Below are 7,156 nucleotides of genomic sequence, written 5' to 3' on the forward strand. Positions count from 1 at the left end.
CGCAGGCTACTACGGGACGTAAGTTCTATTACGTTTGGACATGTTTTGGAAATATGATGTTGTTAGAATTGAATACACGTCATATATGTTGTTCTTGACATGTCAGACAGCGTAGAATCGAAGTCAGATTAAGAAACGGACTGAATATGGAATTGTTATGAATTTCAGAATGAAATTGACTAGAATTGATACCAGATTGGTACAGTGGTTGATTGTAAATGATTGGAATTGATATAGACGGATATAGTATTATCAGTATCGTAAGATGGTACGGTTGTACCGTCAGAATTTGATAAAACAGAGATGTTTGGAATTGATTAGAATATTGATACAGAATATTGATATTGTCATTGCCAGATTGAACAGTGACAGACGTTGAATCAAGACTTCGATTGTATCAGAGCGACAACAAGAAAGGTATAAATTAATGTTGAGTTGGGATTGCACAACTCGAGTGAGGTTTGACTCGGGTCTCCCTAAATCACATACTTTCATTTATTGCATTGATATTTGCAATTGATGAGACTTATGATTGTTGTCTATTGATTTATAGCCACTGAATGTAATGACTGCTGATTCGCTAGTCATTGATTGAGTTGCTTAGATACTGACTGTATGTATTGATTACTGAGTCGTTGAGTCATAGGCTGATTCGCCTAGTCACCGGCTGATTCGTCGGGTTATTGTCTGATTCGTCCATTATAGGCTGATTCGCCTAGTCACCGGCTGATTCGTCTGGTGATTGACTGATTCGTTTAAACTTAAGCTGATTCGCTTAATTACAGGCTGAGTTGTATGATTATTGACTGATTCGCCTAATTACTGGCTGATTCGTCAGGTTATTGACTGAGTCGTCAATTCTGCGGCTGATTCGCCCAGACACTGGAGATATTAATTATATCGATGACGTTTAGGGATTGATTCATTCCTATCGACTGAGATTCGATATAATTACCTATATCCAGACATCGGGATCCCTAGGATAGAGTTGAGTCGAGTCTGAGACGACGCGTCAGTGGAGTCGAGTCCGAGACGACGCGTCGGTTGAGTTGAGTCTGATATGACATGTTGATTTACATTGTTTATGTCATTCATGATTATTGAATGTTTGATATGAATTTATGTTTCTGATTTGAGACATGTTATGAATACTTCTTATATATGCTTTCGTATATGCTTTTATATGACTGCATGTTTACATTGTTTATACTGGGATATTTATATCTCACCGGAGTTATCCGGCTGTTGTCTTGTTTGTATGTGTGCATGACAACAGGTGGGGCTGGATCAGGGTCGAGAAGAGGATGAGAGAAGATTAGATAGCGTGGAGATCCGGGCTTCGAAGCAACATAGGATTCAGCACTGATATGTAGTTGAACCTAGTTGAATTCTTGTAGATAACGCAAGATTTGTATGTTCATGTGTAATATGTAATTTGAGTAAATTACATTACGTTTCCGCTTTGTATTTTAAAAAAAAAATTTAGACCCTGTGTTATAATTGATTAATTAGTCCCAATGATGTTTAAGAACTTGATTAGCGTCCGAGTCCCCACAGTTTCGGTCTAACTAGCACACAATCATAATTTTTATTCAATAGACGATGTAGTTCACAATTGAACATCAAGTCACTATCCTTTTATATATCTTATATATTTAATTATAATTTTTAAGAAAATTGGCAATTTTAGATTGTATATCAATATATATAGCTTTATATCATATCTTAGAATTTATCTTAATATAAAATTATTTTGTGCGACTTTAGAGCCATCAACATCGTGATATTTCATGGGCACCAATATATCAATAATTATAATTGTGCTACTTCTAGAGCACTACCAAATATTTCATAAAAATTGACAATACGTGCTATTCTAATAGCATTAAGAGATGATAAGTATGTTCATCATCAGTTGTTTAAAATTGAGTATTGACAATACGTTTTGCTATTCCAATAGTATCAAAAGAATGAGAAATATGTTAATTCTCAATTGTTTACAGCATCGTGCTCATAACGTGTTTTAAACCATAAAATAAAGAGAGATGAGTAGAGAGAATGCTAGGATCAGGAAAGAGTTTAGAAGGGGGATGAATGAACTCTTTCAAATTTTCTCGAGTAAGACTGTGGTTTTAACCGTTTTTAGGCGGTTGAAAACGTCTTCTCAAACAGTTGATAATGTGAACTACTATTAAGTGCGGAAAACGGTTCACAATCTCTGAAACAATTTAAAACACAATATCAGGCTACAACAATGAATAGAGACTAGACAGATAAATGATTGTGGAAAGTAAAGTTACACAAGTTTGTTATGGATGTTCGGAGATTAACAACTCCTACTATATGTCACCCCTTCTTCTTCTTTAGGAAGGATTCCACTAAAAGTGTAACGAACCGTACTTGTACTACTTAAAATTTGCGGAAAAATTTAAAATTTTCTTGAATACAAAAATAAAATCAATACGGTCGTCACTACATCATCCAATCACCAATAAAAATCTCGTTAAAAGAACAGCTTGCTCAAAACATCTCGCGTCAAACATGAAATCAGAGTATTTTAAACTTGCATAAAAATATTAAAACAGTGTGGGCGGTCCTCGGGTCTAGCCTCCCGCTCAGTCCAAGCCTGCTCCTTGGTCCCCACCTCCTGTCTCCTCATAGACATCCTCACCTGCATCGATCAAGTCTAGTGAGCCTAAAGACTCAACACGTATAAACTGAGAATAGCAAGTAATACATAATAAAATCGCATGCAATTTTAAAATAGAACATACATACTTGAAGCTTGGATTTGAATTGAGTTTGAACTTGCATACATACATAGACGTGTCATAACTTAAAAGCTTTCATAAACATGCTTGTATACTTGATCATACTTAAACATACATGACTTCATTTTGCGTAGAGGCATGTTTCAAAGCAAGTGACTCATACATAATAAACGCCTGATCACACAAACCACAGTACTGGGCTGACAGGGACGTATCCACTGCCACATACATTAGATCCCCGTTCATAATTTAACGGGCTGGTTGGTCCCCGTTCATAATTTAACGATTTCCAACCACGATCTAACCCGTTCATAATTTAACAGGGTGGAGAGGTCATCGGCCACGTTCACCGACTTCCAAACCCATTCATAATTTGGTCACAAGTCAATTAGCATACCTCAAAAACTTAAAATATTTTCTTTCACCTCAACATACTTACTTGGCGTTGAGGGATTCGTTGGATTTCATTTGGGGCCGCTGCTGCACACTAACATGACTTTCAACACTTAACTTGCATAACTTAGACGTAGGTACTCGAGCTCACCAGCGAAGTGCATAACTAGCTTATAACATTCTAAATCACTCGGGACTTGACCTCGTGTAATCATACTAACCTGGAAATCAAACCCCGAAACAAACTCTAAGATGTCGTGTGAACATTTCCCAACCATAATAGACATGAACTCACTATTAGAATTTGAAAAGAAGAAAGAACAAAATATTTGGACAGAAGGGGTGGCACTCGGGCGGTGAAACTTGACCGCTCGAGCGGCAGGGTCCGCGCTCGGGCGGTAATATATTACCGCTCGGGCGCCGAGTTTACTGGACGCCTACAGTGAACCGAAGGAGTGGCGCTCGGGCGGTAAGAAATTACCGCTCGGGCGCCGAGTGCACTGTGCTCCACGACTTAGAAACTTAATCTCCCCAAATTCGATCACACCGACAGTGAACAACGCTTCGAGACCCGTCCTAGGATACTAGGGCATTGACTCGACTCCACCTAACCTCCCAAAAGTCTCCAAAACAACCCTGCAATTACAAGTACACACTAAACCCGTACACACGATCTTCGACAACAAAACGGTTATAAACGACTATTCAATCTCCCAAATGCCTAACGACACGAAACGAAACGAAATGTCAATAACCATCCCCACATCAATAAAAATATACATACACGCAGCAACGATCGCCCGTCAATCCCCAACGAAGCCTGCAACAAATGAACTTCAAGAACACAATTTACGTAAAAGTCGCAGTTTGAGCAGTCTCACGAAAAACGCCATAACTCACTCAATTTTTGTCCAAATAACTCGAATTTTATATCAAATCGAAGGTATCAAAAATTTCTACATTTTCTACGTTGAAATTTTTCTCTAAATCTCGACCGAAAAATCGCAGTTTTCAACAGAACATCAAGTTACGAGATTTCAGATCTAAAAATATTTTATAACGCATACGATGCATTTACCACTCAAACTTTTACATCACACACATATTTTTACGCATAAAACAACGCAACACGTAATATGACATGATCGACGCAGCAAAAAAAAGATTATACGTGCCTTTTGATGATAAACTTTACCGAAACGACGATATTGAAGCGGAGACGGTGCGAGGATCGATCCATGACGACTTGGCTCGATTTTTCTTGCAATAAAATCAACAAAACTTGCTATGAATAATCAGAGGAAGGGGCGGCTGCTCTTGGGGAAGGAGAACCCTAGGTTTTTCTTTAAAAGAAATCTGAAAATATGAATGTGTAGATGTGTGTAAAAACGTGTAAGTGTGTGTGAGAGTGTATAACGTGTGTGTGTTTTTAATTTAGGAGGAGTTAGTGCTAAATTAACTAAATTAAATACTAATCAAAAGTTAACACACTAATTTAATCAAACTCCCCATTTAAAATTGATAACACACTAATTTTAAAAGTTCCAAACTCTTAAATTACTAAATACATAAATAAGGCTTTAAAAGGTTAAATACTAAATAAATTATTTAGAATTCCCCAAAACCAACTTAAAATAAAATACCGCATTTTAAATTGCCAAAAATCGTCACCGGTATTTTCCTCGATCCCGCTTCGAATAATCACCTGAAACATGAAACTCGCAAAACATTTTAATGTGCATCACAATAAACCTGAACAATTCAAAATAATGCATTTAAATAAATCATGAAATACTAAGACTCATTTTAAAATTACTTAAAAATGATTTAATGATTAAATAAATGCATGAGTTATACATGTACTGAATTTGGGCACTACAAAAAGACTTTGGCTTTACAAACTTCTTGCAACAGCCCATTCCAATCTGGACTTATCACACTGCTTGTTTTGGAACTCTTAGTGATCACTTTACACTTTTGGATATTTAAGAATACTTAGTTCACCAGATATCAAAGCTGAATCAAATAACCAAAGGGTTAATGATATGAATAAATAGTTTTGATTTAGTAGCACGAAAATGATCCTTAGACTATTAGATAAATTTCTCCTGTGTGCGTGCTGATTGAGCGATGGAGTATATGAACTTTTAAGAGCGCTCTGAGATCTTTTTGAATAGCAAGCGAGTTGTAATATTGCAGCTGAGAATCTCTTACGTTTATGCTTGCATACTCTTCCGTTAATATACATGATTTACTTAACGGTCGGAAAGGACATAACAACGTTAACTTGATTCTCTGTACAGACGTGTTGCTGTCGATATGCTGAGTATCAAATGATCTTTGATAAACGCATTTAATGTTCCTTTTCCTCAGCATCTTTCTGAATCGCTTTTCTTGAGGATTTCCTTTTAAGTAAACTGTTTTGGGGAACAGAACTTTAGTTCTATGCTTGGTCTTCCTTTTTCTTGGAAAGATAATTAAATGTAGATCAATCTTGGAACTTGTGAACCAAATTGTTGACTTCAAAGCGATGTAATACTTGAATGTATTTAAGCCGCTCAGAGAATGTCTTTTAGTAATAACTAGTTCTCTTTAATGATCGGTTCTGATAACGGTCTGAAGTGAGCGGTTGAAACTGCTTTGAGCTTAGATCAGTTAGCTGAGCGGTGGAACTGCTGCATATCTAATATATGAACCGCAGCTGAATACTTGTTTTTGTCATACACCAAAATCCTTGGGAATAATATTTTCTTAACAATTTCCCCCATTTTTGGTGATGACAAAACTTAGCTTTTACTTTGATCCACTGCTTTTCGCCTCATCTCCTTTTTATTTTAACTTGTGCAATTCCTTCATGACAGATATTTCAGAAGCTTGAATAGCATGTTGACACTCTTTTTCCCCCTTTTTGACATCACCATGTACGAGGAAAGTCATGATTTCCGCAAGCTGAGCACCTTGGGCATCGAGACGTTGTTCTAAATTTTTCTGAAGACTGGTTATTTGCTCCGATAGGCCAAGGCACATGTTAATATGTTTAGCGTTGTGTTGAGCTTGCTTGATCGAGAAACTGGTTTCCATGGTGGAGATATATTTTCGGAGAGCCAACTTGACTGATCGAAGGTATTCTTGAAGATCAAGTTGCTTTCGAGTGAGAGCCAAAATTGATTGAACCATAGTACTCAACTTAGTCAAAATTAGTTGTGGACAACTTGTTTCTAGATCTTCTTCTTCTTCAAGTTGACCTTCTTCTGATAGTGATTTGTCTTTGAGAAGAATCAGTTCAGAGGAAAAGCGTTGCTCAGCAATATTTGATTGTTCAGGCTAATGAAATTCAGAAGTGATGTCCTTAATGATTTTATCAATATCATCAGTGAAATTCGAGGTTTTATCGCTGGTTACAATTGGTTGATCAGGTTTTTTTGGTGAAGGACTGGTTGGAGGAAATTGAGCAGGCAGTGAAGATGTGATCAGCTCGGTGTCCTGTACTTCTTTTGGAGAAGTCAACCATTGTTCTTGAAGAATTTTTGAATCATTTTTGGTGAGAGAGCTTGGTGGAGAAACTGTTTGACCCTGAAAATTTACAACTTGATCAAAATCGAATAAAAACTTCTACGCCTCATCAGTGGAAAAAATTTGAGCAGCTGAAACATCAGGCTGAGACAGTTGGGTAGACATCTACATGAAAGAGACATATGAAGACTTAGATGGAATATTGGTGTCAATCAGATGGCTCTGCTATTCAGTGCTTAATAAATCTTCAGACGTGGGTTTCTCCGAATGAGGTACAATGGTTTCTTCATTACCCGGTTGAGCTGTCATTGTAAGTATTGGTGAAGAGGGTTTTGAACCGAGAGACATAGATGAAGAACTATTTATGGAAGGGATGGTTTGAAACTGCTCTAAACTCAATTCTTCATCAGTTTGCATCATAGAATCAAACTTGCCATGTTCTGTAGTAGTTGGAAGATTTAGATCTTGACGCATTTGAG

Source organism: Primulina eburnea, chromosome 14, assembly GCF_022965805.1.
Source record: "Primulina eburnea isolate SZY01 chromosome 14, ASM2296580v1, whole genome shotgun sequence".
NCBI classification, from domain to species: domain Eukaryota; kingdom Viridiplantae; phylum Streptophyta; class Magnoliopsida; order Lamiales; family Gesneriaceae; genus Primulina; species Primulina eburnea.